At 35.2% G+C, this 17790-nt stretch overlaps 6 non-coding genes across 6 annotated transcripts; all 6 read left to right on the top strand.

The window, feature by feature from the left end:
- The first annotated feature begins 665 nt into the window (after positions 1 to 665).
- On the top strand, positions 666 to 738 carry TRNAF-GAA (transfer RNA phenylalanine (anticodon GAA)). Its single transcript has one exon. It is a non-coding gene; the product is annotated as a tRNA-Phe (tRNA).
- A 3030-nt stretch (positions 739 to 3768) lies between these two features.
- On the top strand, positions 3769 to 3841 carry TRNAF-GAA (transfer RNA phenylalanine (anticodon GAA)). Its single transcript has one exon. It is a non-coding gene; the product is annotated as a tRNA-Phe (tRNA).
- A 2252-nt stretch (positions 3842 to 6093) lies between these two features.
- On the top strand, positions 6094 to 6166 carry TRNAF-GAA (transfer RNA phenylalanine (anticodon GAA)). Its single transcript has one exon. It is a non-coding gene; the product is annotated as a tRNA-Phe (tRNA).
- Positions 6167 to 6871: 705 nt separating this feature from the next.
- On the top strand, positions 6872 to 6944 carry TRNAF-GAA (transfer RNA phenylalanine (anticodon GAA)). Its single transcript has one exon. It is a non-coding gene; the product is annotated as a tRNA-Phe (tRNA).
- A 6928-nt stretch (positions 6945 to 13872) lies between these two features.
- Positions 13873 to 13945, top strand: TRNAF-GAA (transfer RNA phenylalanine (anticodon GAA)). Its single transcript has one exon. It is a non-coding gene; the product is annotated as a tRNA-Phe (tRNA).
- Positions 13946 to 16989: 3044 nt separating this feature from the next.
- Positions 16990 to 17062, top strand: TRNAF-GAA (transfer RNA phenylalanine (anticodon GAA)). The gene has a single exon. It is a non-coding gene; the product is annotated as a tRNA-Phe (tRNA).
- Positions 17063 to 17790: the final 728 nt, after the last annotated feature.

The raw sequence follows: 17790 nt of genomic DNA, 5'->3' as shown, positions 1-17790 counted from the left end.
GGAAGTAATTTCAAGATGAAATTCCATAATGTCATCCACCAGTTTTTCTTAGCAAAGAAGAATATTCAGCCCCATCTTTCAAATAATCAGAACATTTCATTTAATAACACTGTCCAGAAATACAGGATAAAAGTGTCCATGATTTCAGTAGTCCGGGCTTGATTCTTTATGCAATGGTAATTATCTCAATGATAAAATTTCTCAGCATTTTGCATCAATGCTTCTATTATAAAATAAAGGTTTTGTGATGGGTGAACATACAGTATAAAAACTGCTATGAAATGCTATGTTTACATTCGAAGCAATCATGATGAAAGGAAAAACTGTTATATAACCTTGTGTAATCTTCCTGGCATGACTCAGTTTGGAGAAAGTTAGGTTGAAGATCCAAAGGATTGTTGGCTTTCAATTTTTGGGGCTTTCTCTCTCTTCTACTACAGGAGAGAAGATTAATGAGCCCTAGCCTTCCACTGAACAATAAAACTAAAATTAACAATACTTACCTGCAATGCAGCAGCAGATACTAAGGTGTTCATGATTTTCATGGACTCACCTTAAATTCCAATGAAATTTAGAATGAGAAAGTACCTGTAGCTAATTAAAGCTTATTCATTTGAAATCATTATAGTAATCCGAAATTGTGAATACATTCATCTTCCAAGCTGGCCGAAATAGCTCAGCTGGGAGAGCGTTAGACTGAAGATCTAAAGGTCCCTGGTTCGATCCCGGGTTTCGGCATGTTTGAACAGGTGTTTTTTGAAGTGAAAAGCTCGAACTGGAAGTAATTTCAAGATGAAATTCCATAATGTCATCCACCAGTTTTTCTTAGCAAAGAAGAATATTCAGCCCCATCTTTCAAATAATCAGAACATTTCATTTAATAACACTGTCCAGAAATACAGGATAAAAAGTGTCCATGATTTCAGTAGTCCGGGCTTGACTCTTTATGCAATTGTAATTATCTCAACGATAAAATTTCTCAGCATTTTGCATCAATGCTTCTATTATAAAATAAAGGTTTTGTGATGGGTGAACATACAGTATAAAAACTGCTATGAAATGCTATGTTTACATTCGAAGCAATCATGATGAAAGGAAAAACTGTTATATAACCTTGTGTAATCTTCCTGGCATGACTCAGTTTGGAGAAAGTTAGGTTGAAGATCCAAAGGATTGTTGGCTTTCAATTTCTGGGGCTTTCTCTCTCTTCTACTACAGGAGAGAAGATTAATGAGCCCTAGCCTTCCACTGTACAATAAAACTAAAATTAACAATACTTACCTGCAATGCAGCAGCAGATACTAAGGTGTTCATGATTTTCATGGACTCACCTTAAATTCCAATGAAATTTAGAATGAGAAAGTACCTGTAGCTAATTAAAGCTTATTCCTTTGAAATCATTATAGTAATCCGAAATTGTGAATACATTTATCTTCCAAGCTGGCCGAAATAGCTCAGCTGGGAGAGCGTTAGACTGAAGATCTAAAGGTCCCTGGTTCGATCCCGGGTTTCAGCATGTTTGAACAGGTGTTTTTTGAAGTGAAAAGCTCGAACTGGAAGTAATTTCAAGATGAAATTCCATAATGTCATCCACCAATTTTTCTTAGCAAAGAAGAATATTCAGCCCCATCTTTCAAATAATCAGAACATTTCATTTAATAACACTGTCCAGAAATACAGGAAAAAAAGTGTCCATGATTTCAGTAGTCCGGGCTTGACTCTTTATGCAATTGTAATTATCTCAACGATAAAATTTCTCAGCATTTTGCATCAATGCTTCTATTATAAAATAAAGGTTTTGTGATGGGTGAACATACAGTATAAAAACTGCTATGAAATGCTATGTTTACATTCGAAGCAATCATGATGAAAGGAAAAACTGTTATATAACCTTGTGTAATCTTCCTGGCATGACTCAGTTTGGAGAAAGTTAGGTTGAAGATCCAAAGGATTGTTGGCTTTCAATTTCTGGGGCTTTCTCTCTCTTCTACTACAGGAGAGAAGATTAATGAGCCCTAGCCTTCCACTGAACAATAAAACTAAAATTAACAATACTTACCTGCAATGCAGCAGCAGATACTAAGGTGTTCATGATTTTCATGGACTCACCTTAAATTCCAATGAAATTTAGAATGAGAAAGTACCTGTAGCTAATTAAAGCTTATTCCTTTGAAATCATTATAGTAATCCGAAATTGTGAATACATTTATCTTCCAAGCTGGCCGAAATAGCTCAGCTGGGAGAGCGTTAGACTGAAGATCTAAAGGTCCCTGGTTCGATCCCGGGTTTCAGCATGTTTGGACAGGTGTTTTTTGAAGTGAAAAGCTCGAACTGGAAGTAATTTCAAGATGAAATTCCATAATGTCATCCACCAATTTTTCTTAGCAAAGAAGAATATTCAGCCCCATCTTTCAAATAATCAGAACATTTCATTTAATAACACTGTCCAGAAATACAGGAAAAAAAGTGTCCATGATTTCAGTAGTCCGGGCTTGACTCTTTATGCAATTGTAATTATCTCAACGATAAAATTTCTCAGCATTTTGCATCAATGCTTCTATTATAAAATAAAGGTTTTGTGATGGGTGAACATACAGTATAAAAACTGCTATGAAATGCTATGTTTACATTCGAAGCAATCATGATGAAAGGAAAAACTGTTATATAACCTTGTGTAATCTTCCTGGCATGACTCAGTTTGGAGAAAGTTAGGTTGAAGATCCAAAGGATTGTTGGCTTTCAATTTCTGGGGCTTTCTCTCTCTTCTACTACAGGAGAGAAGATTAATGAGCCCTAGCCTTCCACTGAACAATAAAACTAAAATTAACAATACTTACCTGCAATGCAGCAGCAGATACTAAGGTGTTCATGATTTTCATGGACTCACCTTAAATTCCAATGAAATTTAGAATGAGAAAGTACCTGTAGCTAATTAAAGCTTATTCCTTTGAAATCATTATAGTAATCCGAAATTGTGAATACATTTATCTTCCAAGCTGGCTGAAATAGCTCAGCTGTTAGACTGAAGATCTAAAGGTCCCTGGTTCGATCCCGGGTTTCGGCATGTTTGAACAGGTGTTTTTTGAAGTGAAAAGCTCGAACTGGAAGTAATTTCAAGATGAAATTCCATAATGTCATCCACCAGTTTTTCTTAGCAAAGAAGAATATTCAGCCCCATCTTTCAAATAATCAGAACATTTCATTTAATAACACTGTCCAGAAATACAGGATAAAAGTGTCCATGATTTCAGTAGTCCGGGCTTGATTCTTTATGCAATGGTAATTATCTCAATGATAAAATTTCTCAGCATTTTGCATCAATGCTTCTATTATAAAATAAAGGTTTTGTGATGGGTGAACATACAGTATAAAAACTGCTATGAAATGCTATGTTTACATTCGAAGCAATCATGATGAAAGGAAAAACCGTTATATAACCTTGTGTAATCTTCCTGGCATGACTCAGTTTGGAGAAAGTTAGGTTGAAGATCCAAAGGATTGTTGGCTTTCAATTTTTGGGGCTTTCTCTCTCTTCTACTACAGGAGAGAAGATTAATGAGCCCTAGCCTTCCACTGAACAATAAAACTAAAATTAACAATACTTACCTGCAATGCAGCAGCAGATACTAAGGTGTTCATGATTTTCATGGACTCACCTTAAATTCCAATGAAATTTAGAATGAGAAAGTACCTGTAGCTAATTAAAGCTTATTCATTTGAAATCATTATAGTAATCCGAAATTGTGAATACATTCATCTTCCAAGCTGGCCGAAATAGCTCAGCTGGGAGAGCGTTAGACTGAAGATCTAAAGGTCCCTGGTTCGATCCCGGGTTTCGGCATGTTTGAACAGGAGTTTTTTGAAGTGAAAAGCTCGAACTGGAAGTAATTTCAAGATGAAATTCCATAATGTCATCCACCAGTTTTTCTTAGCAAAGAAGAATATTCAGCCCCATCTTTCAAATAATCAGAACATTTCATTTAATAACACTGTCCAGAAATACAGGATAAAAAGTGTCCATGATTTCAGTAGTCCGGGCTTGATTCTTTATGCAATGGTAATTATCTCAATGATAAAATTTCTCAGCATTTTGCATCAATGCTTCTATTATAAAATAAAGGTTTTGTGATGGGTGAACATACAGTATAAAAACTGCTATGAAATGCTATGTTTAGATTCGAAGCAATCATGATGAAAGGAAAAACTGTTATATAACCTTGTGTAATCTTCCTGGCATGACTCAGTTTGGAGAAAGTTAGGTTGAAGATCCAAAGGATTGTTGGCTTTCAATTTTTGGGGCTTTCTCTCTCTTCTACTACAGGAGAGAAGATTAATGAGCCCTAGCCTTCCACTGAACAATAAAACTAAAATTAACAATACTTACCTGCAATGCAGCAGCAGATACTAAGGTGTTCATGATTTTCATGGTCTCACCTTAAATTCCAATGAAATTTAGAATGAGAAAGTACCTGTAGCTAATTAAAGCTTATTCCTTTGAAATCATTATAGTAATCCGAAATTGTGAATACATTCATCTTCCAAGCTGGCCGAAATAGCTCAGCTGGGAGAGCGTTAGATTGAAGATCTAAAGGTCCCTGGTTCGATCCCGAGTTTCGGCATGTTTGAACAGGTGTTTTTTGAAGTGAAAAGCTCGAACTGGAAGTAATTTCAAGATGAAATTCCATAATGTCATCCACCAGTTTTTCTTAGCAAAGAAGAATATTCAGCCCCATCTTTCAAATAATCAGAACATTTCATTTAATAACACTGTCCAGAAATACAGGATATAAAGTGTCCATGATTTCAGTAGTCCGGGCTTGATTCTTTATGCAATGGTAATTATCTCAACGATAAAATTTCTCAGCATTTTGCATCAATGCTTCTATTATAAAATAAAGGTTTTGTGATGGGTGAACATACAGTATAAAAACTGCTATGAAATGCTATGTTTACATTCGAAGCAATCATGATGAAAGGAAAAACTGTTATATAACCTTGTGTAATCTTCCTGGCATGACTCAGTTTGGAGAAAGTTAGGTTGAAGATCCAAAGGATTGTTGGCTTTCAATTTCTGGGGCTTTCTCTCTCTTCTACTACAGGAGAGAAGATTAATGAGCCCTAGCCTTCCACTGAACAATAAAACTAAAATTAACAATACTTACCTGCAATGCAGCAGCAGATACTAAGGTGTTCATGATTTTCATGGACTCACCTTAAATTCCAATGAAATTTAGAATGAGAAAGTACCTGTAGCTAATTAAAGCTTATTCCTTTGAAATCATTATAGTAATCCGAAATTGTGAATACATTTATCTTCCAAGCTGGCTGAAATAGCTCAGCTGTTAGACTGAAGATCTAAAGGTCCCTGGTTCGATCCCGGGTTTCGGCATGTTTGAACAGGTGTTTTTTGAAGTGAAAAGCTCGAACTGGAAGTAATTTCAAGATGAAATTCCATAATGTCATCCACCAGTTTTTCTTAGCAAAGAAGAATATTCAGCCCCATCTTTCAAATAATCAGAACATTTCATTTAATAACACTGTCCAGAAATACAGGATAAAAGTGTCCATGATTTCAGTAGTCCGGGCTTGATTCTTTATGCAATGGTAATTATCTCAATGATAAAATTTCTCAGCATTTTGCATCAATGCTTCTATTATAAAATAAAGGTTTTGTGATGGGTGAACATACAGTATAAAAACTGCTATGAAATGCTATGTTTACATTCGAAGCAATCATGATGAAAGGAAAAACTGTTATATAACCTTGTGTAATCTTCCTGGCATGACTCAGTTTGGAGAAAGTTAGGTTGAAGATCCAAAGGATTGTTGGCTTTCAATTTTTGGGGCTTTCTCTCTCTTCTACTACAGGAGAGAAGATTAATGAGCCCTAGCCTTCCACTGAACAATAAAACTAAAATTAACAATACTTACCTGCAATGCAGCAGCAGATACTAAGGTGTTCATGATTTTCATGGACTCACCTTAAATTCCAATGAAATTTAGAATGAGAAAGTACCTGTAGCTAATTAAAGCTTATTCATTTGAAATCATTATAGTAATCCGAAATTGTGAATACATTCATCTTCCAAGCTGGCCGAAATAGCTCAGCTGGGAGAGCGTTAGACTGAAGATCTAAAGGTTCCTGGTTCGATCCCGGGTTTCGGCATGTTTGAACAGGTGTTTTTTGAAGTGAAAAGCTCGAACTGGAAGTAATTTCAAGATGAAATTCCATAATGTCATCCACCAGTTTTTCTTAGCAAAGAAGAATATTCAGCCCCATCTTTCAAATAATCAGAACATTTCATTTAATAACACTGTCCAGAAATACAGGATAAAAAGTGTCCATGATTTCAGTAGTCCGGGCTTGATTCTTTATGCAATGGTAATTATCTCAATGATAAAATTTCTCAGCATTTTGCATCAATGCTTCTATTATAAAATAAAGGTTTTTTGATGGGTGAACATACAGTATAAAAACTGCTATGAAATGCTATGTTTACATTCGAAGCAATCATGATGAAAGGAAAAACTGTTATATAACCTTGTGTAATCTTCCTGGCATGACTCAGTTTGGAGAAAGTTAGGTTGAAGATCCAAAGGATTGTTGGCTTTCAATTTTTGGTGCTTTCTCTCTCTTCTACTACAGGAGAGAAGATTAATGAGCCCTAGCCTTCCACTGAACAATAAAACTAAAATTAACAATACTTACCTGCAATGCAGCAGCAGATACTAAGGTGTTCATGATTTTCATGGACTCACCTTAAATTCCAATGAAATTTAGAATGAGAAAGTACCTGTAGCTAATTAAAGCTTATTCATTTGAAATCATTATAGTAATCCGAAATTGTGAACACATTGATTTTCCAAGCTGGCCGAAATAGCTCAGCTGGGAGAGCGTTAGACTGAAGATCTAAAGGTCCCTGGTTCGATCCCGGGTTTCGGCATGTTTGAACAGGTGTTTTTTGAAGTGAAAAGCTCGAACTGGAAGTAATTTCAAGATGAAATTCCATAATGTCATCCACCAGTTTTTCTTAGCAAAGAAGAATATTCAGCCCCATCTTTCAAATAATCAGAACATTTCATTTAATAACACTGTCCAGAAATACAGGATAAAAAGTGTCCATGATTTCAGTAGTCCGGGCTTGATTCTTTATGCAATGGTAATTATCTCAATGATAAAATTTCTCAGCATTTTGCATCAATGCTTCTATTATAAAATAAAGGTTTTGTGATGGGTGAACATACAGTATAAAAACTGCTATGAAATGCTATGTTTACATTCGAAGCAATCATGATGAAAGGAAAAACTGTTATATAACCTTGTGTAATCTTCCTGGCATGACTCAGTTTGGAGAAAGTTAGGTTGAAGATCCAAAGGATTGTTGGCTTTCAATTTCTGGGGCTTTCTCTCTCTTCTACTACAGGAGAGAAGATTAATGAGCCCTAGCCTTCCACTAAACAATAAAACTAAAATTAACAATACTTACCTGCAATGCAGCAGCAGATACTAAGGTGTTCATGATTTTCATGGACTCACCTTAAATTCCAATGAAATTTAGAATGAGAAAGTACCTGTAGCTAATTAAAGCTTATTCATTTGAAATCATTATAGTAATCCGAAATTGTGAATAACTTTATCCTCCAAGCTGGCTGAAATAGCTCAGCTGGGAGAGCGTTAGACTGAAGATCTAAAGGTCCCTGGTTCGATCCTGGGTTTCAGCATGTTTGAACAGGTGATTTTTGAAGTGAAAAGTTCGAACTGGAAGTAATTTCAAGATGAAATTCCATAATGTCATCCACCAGTTTTTCTTAGCAAAGAAGAATATTCAGCCCCATCTTTCAAATAATCAGAACATTTCATTTAATAACACTGTCCAGAAATACAGGATAAAAAGTGTCCATGATTTCAGTAGTCCGGGCTTGATTCTTTATGCAATGGTAATTATCTCAATGATAAAATTTCTCAGCATTTTGCATCAATGCTTCTATTATAAAATAAAGGTTTTGTGATGGGTGAACATACAGTATAAAAACTGCTATGAAATGCTATGTTTACATTCGAAGCAATCATGATGAAAGGAAAAACTGTTATATAACCTTGTGTAATCTTCCTGGCATGACTCAGTTTGGAGAAAGTTAGGTTGAAGATCCAAATGATTGTTGGCTTTCAATTTCTGGGGCTTTCTCTCTCTTCTACTACAGGAGAGAAGATTAATGAGCCCTAGCCTTCCACTGAACAATAAAACTAAAATTAACAATACTTACCTGCAATGCAGCAGCAGATACTAAGGTGTTCATGATTTTCATGGACTCACCTTAAATTCCAATGAAATTTAGAATGAGAAAGTACCTGTAGCTAATTAAAGCTTATTCATTTGAAATCATTATAGTAATCCGAAATTGTGAATAACTTTATCCTCCAAGCTGGCCGAAATAGCTCAGCTGGGAGAGTGTTAGACTGAAGATCTAAAGGTCCCTGGTTCGATCCTGGGTTTCAGCATGTTTGAACAGGTGTTTTTTGAAGTGAAAAGTTCGAACTGGAAGTAATTTCAAGATGAAATTCCATAATGTCATCCACCAATTTTTCTTAGCAAAGAAGAATATTCAGCCCCATCTTTCAAATAATCAGAACATTTCATTTAATAACACTGTCCAGAAATACAGGATAAAAAGTGTCCATGATTTTAGTAGTCCGGGCTTGACTCTTTATGCAATTGTAATTATCTCAATGATAAAATTTCTCTGCATTTAGCATCAATGCTTCTATTATAAAATAAAGGTTTTGTGATGGGTGAACATACAGTATAAAAACTGCTATGAAATGCTATGTTTACATTCGAAGCAATCATGATGAAAGGAAAAACTGTTATATAACCTTGTGTAATCTTACTGGCATGACTCAGTTTGGAGAAAGTTAGGTTGAAGATCCAAAGGATTGTTGGCTTTCAATTTCTGGGGCTTTCTCTCTCTTCTACTACAGGAGAGAAGATTAATGAGCCCTAGCCTTCCACTGAACAATAAAACTAAAATTAACAATACTTACCTGCAATGCAGCAGCAGATACTAAGGTGTTCATGATTTTCATGGACTCACCTTAAATTCCAATGAAATTTAGAATGAGAAAGTACCTGTAGCTAATTAAAGCTTATTCATTTGAAATCATTATAGTAATCCGAAATTGTGAATAACTTTATCCTCCAAGCTGGCCGAAATAGCTCAGCTGGGAGAGTGTTAGACTGAAGATCTAAAGGTCCCTGGTTCAATCCCAGGTTTCAGCATGTTTGAACAGGTGTTTTTTGAAGTGAAAAGCTCGAACTGGAAGTAATTTCAAGATGAAATTCCATAATGTCATCCACCAATTTTTCTTAGCAAAGAAGAATATTCAGCCCCATCTTTCAAATAATCAGAACATTTCATTTAATAACACTGTCCAGAAATACAGGATAAAAAGTGTCCATGATTTTAGTAGTCCGGGCTTGACTCTTTATGCAATTGTAATTATCTCAATGATAAAATTTCTCTGCATTTAGCATCAATGCTTCTATTATAAAATAAAGGTTTTGTGATGGGTGAACATACAGTATAAAAACTGCTATGAAATGCTATGTTTACATTCGAAGCAATCATGATGAAAGGAAAAACTGTTATATAACCTTGTGTAATCTTACTGGCATGACTCAGTTTGGAGAAAGTTAGGTTGAAGATCCAAAGGATTGTTGGCTTTCAATTTCTGGGGCTTTCTCTCTCTTCTACTACAGGAGAGAAGATTAATGAGCCCTAGCCTTCCACTGAACAATAAAATTAAAATTAACAATACTTACCTGCAATGCAGCAGCAGATACTAAGGTGTTCATGATTTTCATGGTCTCACCTTAAATTGCAATGAAATTTAGAATGAGAAAGTACCTGTAGCTAATTAAAGCTTATTCATTTGAAATCATTATAGTAATCCAAAATTGTGAATACATTCATCTTCCAAGCTGGCCGAAATAGCTCAGCTGGGGGAGCGTTAGACTGAAGATCTAAAGGTCCCTGGTTCGATCCTGGTTTCGGCATGTTTGAACAGGTGTTTTTTGAAGTGAAAAGCTCGAACTGGAAGTAATTTCAAGATGAAATTCCATAATGTCATCCACCAATTTTTCTTAGCAAAGAAGAATATTCAGCCCCATCTTTCAAATAATCAGAACATTTCATTTAATAACACTGTCCAGAAATACAGGATAAAAAGTGTCCATGATTTCAGTAGTCCGGGCTTGAATCTTTATGCAATTGTAATTATCTCAATGATAAAATTTCTCAGCATTTTGCATCAATGCTTCTATTATAAAATAAAGGTTTTGTGATGGGTGAACATACAGTATAAAAACTGCTATGAAATGCTATGTTTACATTCGAAGCAATCATGATGAAAGGAAAAACTGTTATATAACCTTGTGTAATCTTCCTGGCATGACTCAGTTTGGAGAAAGTTAGGTTGAAGATCCAAAGGATTGTTGGCTTTCAATTTCTGGGGCTTTCTCTCTCTTCTACTACAGGAGAGAAGATTAATGAGCCCTAGCCTTCCACTGAACAATAAAACTAAAATTAACAATACTTACCTGCAATTAAGCAGCAGATACTAAGGTGTTCATGATTTTCATGGACTCACCTTAAATTACAATGAAATTTAGAATGAGAAAGTACCTGTAGCTAATTAAAGCTTATTCATTTGAAATCATTATAGTAATCCGAAATTGTGAATACATTCATCTTCCAAGCTGGCTGAAATAGCTCAGCTGGGAGAGCGTTAGACTGAAGATCTAAAGGTCCCTGTTTCGATCCCGGGTTTCGGCATGTTTGAACAGGTGTTTTTTGAAGTGAAAAGCTCGAACTGGAAGTAATTTCAAGATGAAATTCCATAATGTCATCCACCAATTTTTCTTAGCAAAGAAGAATATTCAGCCCCATCTTTCAAATAATCAGAACATTTCATTTAATAACACTGTCCAGAAATACAGGATAAAAAGTGTCCATGATTTCAGTAGTCCGGGCTTGACTCTTTTATGCAATTGTAATTATCTCAACGATAAAGTTTCTCAGCATTTTGCATCAATGCTTCTATTATAAAATAAAGGTTTTGTGATGGGTGAACATACAGTATAAAAACTGCTATGAAATGCTATGTTTACATTCGAAGCAATCATGATGAAAGGAAAAACTGTTATATAACCTTGTGTAATCTTCCTGGCATGACTCAGTTTGGAGAAAGTTAGGTTGAAGATCCAAAGGATTGTTGGCTTTCAATTTCTGGGGCTTTCTCTCTCTTCTACTACAGGAGAGAAGATTAATGAGCCCTAGCCTTCCACTGAACAATAAAACTAAAATTAACAATACTTACCTGCAATGCAGCAGCAGATACTAAGGTGTTCATGATTTTCATGGACTCACCTTAAATTACAATGAAATTTAGAATGAGAAAGTACCTGTAGCTAATTAAAGCTTATTCATTTGAAATCATTATAGTAATCCGAAATTGTGAATACATTCATCTTCCAAGCTGGCCGAAATAGCACAGCAGGAAGAGCGTTAGACTGAAGATCTAAAGGTCCCTGGTTCGATCCCAGGTTTCGGCATGTTTGAACAGGTGTTTTTTGAAGTGAAAAGCTCGAACTGGAAGTAATTTCAAGATGAAATTCCATAATGTCATCCACCAATTTTTCTTAGCAAAGAAGAATATTCAGCCCCATCTTTCAAATAATCAGAACATTTCATTTAATAACACTGTCCAGAAATACAGGATAAAAAGTGTCCATGATTTCAGTAGTCCGGGCTTGATTCTTTATGCAATGGTAATTATCTCAACGATAAAATTTCTCAGCATTTTGCATCAATGCTTCTATTATAAAATAAAGGTTTTGTGATGGGTGAACATACAGTATAAAAACTGCTATGAAATGCTATGTTTACATTCGAAGCAATCATGATGAAAGGAAAAACTGTTATATAACCTTGTGTAATCTTACTGGCATGACTCAGTTTGGAGAAAGTTAGGTTGAAGATCCAAAGGATTGTTGGCTTTCAATTTCTTGGGCTTTCTCTCTCTTCTACTACAGGAGAGAAGATTAATGAGCCCTAGCCTTCCACTGAACAATAAAACTAAAATTAACAATACTTACCTGCAATGCAGCAGCAGATACTAAGGTGTTCATGATTTTCATGGACTCACCTTAAATTCCAATGAAATTTAGAATGAGAAAGTACCTGTAGCTAATTAAAGCTTATTCATTTGAAATCATTATAGTAATCCGAAATTGTGAATAACTTTATCCTCCAAGCTGGCCGAAATAGCTCAGCTGGGAGAGTGTTAGACTGAAGATCTAAAGGTCCCTGGTTCAATCCCAGGTTTCAGCATGTTTGAACAGGTGTTTTTTGAAGTGAAAAGCTCGAACTGGAAGTAATTTCAAGATGAAATTCCATAATGTCATCCACCAATTTTTCTTAGCAAAGAAGAATATTCAGCCCCATCTTTCAAATAATCAGAACATTTCATTTAATAACACTGTCCAGAAATACAGGATAAAAAGTGTCCATGATTTTAGTAGTCCGGGCTTGACTCTTTATGCAATTGTAATTATCTCAATGATAAAATTTCTCTGCATTTAGCATCAATGCTTCTATTATAAAATAAAGGTTTTGTGATGGGTGAACATACAGTATAAAAACTGCTATGAAATGCTATGTTTACATTCGAAGCAATCATGATGAAAGGAAAAACTGTTATATAACCTTGTGTAATCTTACTGGCATGACTCAGTTTGGAGAAAGTTAGGTTGAAGATCCAAAGGATTGTTGGCTTTCAATTTCTGGGGCTTTCTCTCTCTTCTACTACAGGAGAGAAGATTAATGAGCCCTAGCCTTCCACTGAACAATAAAATTAAAATTAACAATACTTACCTGCAATGCAGCAGCAGATACTAAGGTGTTCATGATTTTCATGGTCTCACCTTAAATTGCAATGAAATTTAGAATGAGAAAGTACCTGTAGCTAATTAAAGCTTATTCATTTGAAATCATTATAGTAATCCAAAATTGTGAATACATTCATCTTCCAAGCTGGCCGAAATAGCTCAGCTGGGGGAGCGTTAGACTGAAGATCTAAAGGTCCCTGGTTCGATCCTGGTTTCGGCATGTTTGAACAGGTGTTTTTTGAAGTGAAAAGCTCGAACTGGAAGTAATTTCAAGATGAAATTCCATAATGTCATCCACCAATTTTTCTTAGCAAAGAAGAATATTCAGCCCCATCTTTCAAATAATCAGAACATTTCATTTAATAACACTGTCCAGAAATACAGGATAAAAAGTGTCCATGATTTCAGTAGTCCGGGCTTGAATCTTTATGCAATTGTAATTATCTCAATGATAAAATTTCTCAGCATTTTGCATCAATGCTTCTATTATAAAATAAAGGTTTTGTGATGGGTGAACATACAGTATAAAAACTGCTATGAAATGCTATGTTTACATTCGAAGCAATCATGATGAAAGGAAAAACTGTTATATAACCTTGTGTAATCTTCCTGGCATGACTCAGTTTGGAGAAAGTTAGGTTGAAGATCCAAAGGATTGTTGGCTTTCAATTTCTGGGGCTTTCTCTCTCTTCTACTACAGGAGAGAAGATTAATGAGCCCTAGCCTTCCACTGAACAATAAAACTAAAATTAACAATACTTACCTGCAATTAAGCAGCAGATACTAAGGTGTTCATGATTTTCATGGACTCACCTTAAATTACAATGAAATTTAGAATGAGAAAGTACCTGTAGCTAATTAAAGCTTATTCATTTGAAATCATTATAGTAATCCGAAATTGTGAATACATTCATCTTCCAAGCTGGCTGAAATAGCTCAGCTGGGAGAGCGTTAGACTGAAGATCTAAAGGTCCCTGGTTCGATCCCGGGTTTCGGCATATTTGAACAGGTGTTTTTTGAAGTGAAAAGCTCGAACTGGAAGTAATTTCAAGATGAAATTCCATAATGTCATCCACCAATTTTTCTTAGCAAAGAAGAATATTCAGCCCCATCTTTCAAATAATCAGAACATTTCATTTAATAACACTATCTAGAAATAAAGGATAAAAAGTGTCCATGATTTCAGTAGTCCGGGCTTGACTCTTTATGCAATTGTAATTATCTCAATGATAAAATTTCTCAGCATTTTGCATCAATGCTTCTATTATAAAATAAAGGTTTTGTGATGGGTGAACATACAGTATAAAAACTGCTATGAAATGCTATGTTTACATTCGAAGCAATCATGATGAAAGGAAAAACTGTTATATAACCTTGTGTAATCTTCCTGGCATGACTCAGTTTGGAGAAAGTTAGGTTGAAGATCCAAAGGATTGTTGGCTTTCAATTTCTGGGGCTTTCTCTCTCTTCTACTACAGGAGAGAAGATTAATGAGCCCTAGCCTTCCACTGAACAATAAAATTAAAATTAACAATACTTACCTGCAATGCAGCAGCAGATACTAAGGTGTTCATGATTTTCATGGTCTCACCTTAAATTGCAATGAAATTTAGAATGAGAAAGTACCTGTAGCTAATTAAAGCTTATTCATTTGAAATCATTATAGTAATCCGAAATTGTGAATACATTCATCTTCCAAGCTAGCCGAAATAGCTCAGCTGGGGGAGCGTTAGACTGAAGATCTAAAGGTCCCTGGTTCGATCCTGGTTTCGGCATGTTTGAACAGGTGTTTTTTGAAGTGAAAAGCTCGAACTGGAAGTAATTTCAAGATGAAATTCCATAATGTCATCCACCAATTTTTCTTAGCAAAGAAGAATATTCAGCCCCATCTTTCAAATAATCAGAACATTTCATTTAATAACACTGTCCAGAAATACAGGATAAAAAGTGTCCATGATTTCAGTAGTCCGGGCTTGAATCTTTATGCAATTGTAATTATCTCAATGATAAAATTTCTCAGCATTTTGCATCAATGCTTCTATTATAAAATAAAGGTTTTGTGATGGGTGAACATACACTATAAAAACAGCTATGAAATGCTATGTTTACATTCGAAGCAATCATGATGAAAGGAAAAACTGTTATATAACCTTGTGTAATCTTCCTGGCATGACTCAGTTTGGAGAAAGTTAGGTTGAAGATCCAAAGGATTGTTGGCTTTCAATTTCTGGGGCTTTCTATCTCTTCTACTACAGGAGAGAAGATTAATGAGCCCTAGCCTTCCAATGAACAATAAAACTAAAATTAACAATACTTACCTGCAATGCAGCAGCAGATACTAAGGTGTTCATTGTTTTCATGGACTCACCTTAAATTCCAATGAAATTTAGAATGAGAAAGTACCTGTAGCTAATTAAAGCTTATTCATTTGAAATCATTATAGTAATCCGAAATTGTGAATACATTCATCTTCCAAGCTGGCCGAAATAGCTCAGCAGGGTGAGTGTTAGACTGAAGATCTAAAGGTCCCTGGTTTGATCCCGGGTTTCGGCATGTTTGAACAGGTGTTTTTTGAAGTGAAAAGCTCGAACTGGAAGTAATTTCAAGATGAAATTCCATAATGTCATCCACCAATTTTTCTTAGCAAAGAAGAATATTCAGCCCCATCTTTCAAATAATCAGAACATTTCATTTAATAACACTGTCCAGAAATACAGGATAAAAAGTGTCCATGATTTCAGTAGTCCGGGCTTGACTCTTTATGCAATTGTAATTATCTCAACGATAAAGTTTCTCAGCATTTTGCATCAATGCTTCTATTATAAAATAAAGGTTTTGTGATGGGTGAACATACAGTATAAAAACTGCTATGAAATGCTATGTTTACATTCGAAGCAATCATGATGAAAGGAAAAACTGTTATATAACCTTGTGTAATCTTCCTGGCATGACTCAGTTTGGAGAAAGTTAGGTTGAAGATCCAAAGGATTGTTGGCTTTCAATTTCTGGGGCTTTCTCTCTCTTCTACTACAGGAGAGAAGATTAATGAGCCCTAGCCTTCCACTGAACAATAAAACTAAAATTAACAATACTTACCTGCAATGCAGCAGCAGATACTAAGGTGTTCATGATTTTCATGGACTCACCTTAAATTACAATGAAATTTAGAATGAGAAAGTACCTGTAGCTAATTAAAGCTTATTCATTTGAAATCATTATAGTAATCCGAAATTGTGAATACATTCATCTTCCAAGCTGGCCGAAATAGCACAGCAGGAAGAGCGTTAGACTGAAGATCTAAAGGTCCCTGGTTCGATCCCGGGTTTCGGCATGTTTGAACAGGTGTTTTTTGAAGTGAAAAGCTCGAACTGGAAGTAATTTCAAGATGAAATTCCATAATGTCATCCACCAATTTTTCTTAGCAAAGAAGAATATTCAGCCCCATCTTTCAAATAATCAAAACATTTAATTTAATAACACTGTCCAGAAATACAGGATAAAAAGTGTCCATGATTTCAGTAGTCCGGGCTTGACTCTTTATGCAATTGTAATTATCTCAATGATAAAATTTCTCAGCATTTTGCATCAATGCTTCTATTATAAAATAAAGGTTTTGTGATGGGTGAACATACAGTATAAAAACTGCTATGAAATGCTATGTTTAGATTCGAAGCAATCATGATGAAAGGAAAAACTGTTATATAACCTTGTGTAATCTTCCTGGCATGACTCAGTTTGGAGAAAGTTAGGTTGAAGATCCAAAGGATTGTTGGCTTTCAATTTCTGGGGCTTTCTCTCTCTTCTACTACTACTACAGGAGAGAAGATTAATGAGCCCTAGCCTTCCACTGAACAATAAAACTAAAATTAACAATACTTACCTGCAATTAAGCAGCAGATACTAAGGTGTTCATGATTTTCATGGACTCACCTTAAATTACAATGAAATTTAGAATGAGAAAGTACCTGTAGCTAATTAAAGCTTATTCATTTGAAATCATTATAGTAATCCGAAATTGTGAATTCATTCATCTTCCAAGCTGGCTGAAATAGCTCAGCTGGGAGAGCGTTAGACTGAAGATCTAAAGGTCCCTGGTTCGATCCCGGGTTTCGGCATGTTTGAACAGGTGTTTTTTGAAGTGAAAAGCTCGAACTGGAAGTAATTTCAAGATGAAATTCCATAATGTCATCCACCAATTTTTCTTAGCAAAGAAGAATATTCAGCCCCATCTTTCAAATAATCAGAACATTTCATTTAATAACACTGTCTAGAAATAAAGGATAAAAAGTGTCCATGATTTCAGTAGTCCGGGCTTGACTCTTTATGCAATTGTAATTATCTCAATGATAAAATTTCTCAGCATTTTGCATCAATGCTTCTATTATAAAATAAAGGTTTTGTGATGGGTGAACATACAGTATAAAAACTGCTATGAAATGCTATGTTTACATTCGAAGCAATCATGATGAAAGGAAAAACTGTTATATAACCTTGTGTAATCTTCCTGGCATGACTCAGTTTGGAGAAAGTTAGGTTGAAGATCCAAAGGATTGTTGGCTTTCAATTTCTGGGGCTTTCTCTCTCTTCTACTACAGGAGAGAAGATTAATGAGCCCTAGCCTTCCACTGAACAATAAAACTAAAATTAACAATACTTACCTGCAATGCAGCAGCAGATACTAAGGTGTTCATGATTTTCATGGACTCACCTTAAATTACAATGAAATTTAGAATGAGAAAGTACCTGTAGCTAATTAAAGCTTATTCATTTGAAATCATTATAGTAATCCGAAATTGTGAATACATTCATCTTCCAAGCTGGCCGAAATAGCACAGCAGGAAGA

Source organism: Mixophyes fleayi, chromosome 3 (genome assembly GCF_038048845.1).
Source record: "Mixophyes fleayi isolate aMixFle1 chromosome 3, aMixFle1.hap1, whole genome shotgun sequence".
NCBI classification, from domain to species: Eukaryota; Metazoa; Chordata; class Amphibia; order Anura; family Limnodynastidae; genus Mixophyes; species Mixophyes fleayi.
Note: the sequence above shows the minus strand (reverse complement) of the source record. Positions and strands in the feature narration are given on the sequence as shown.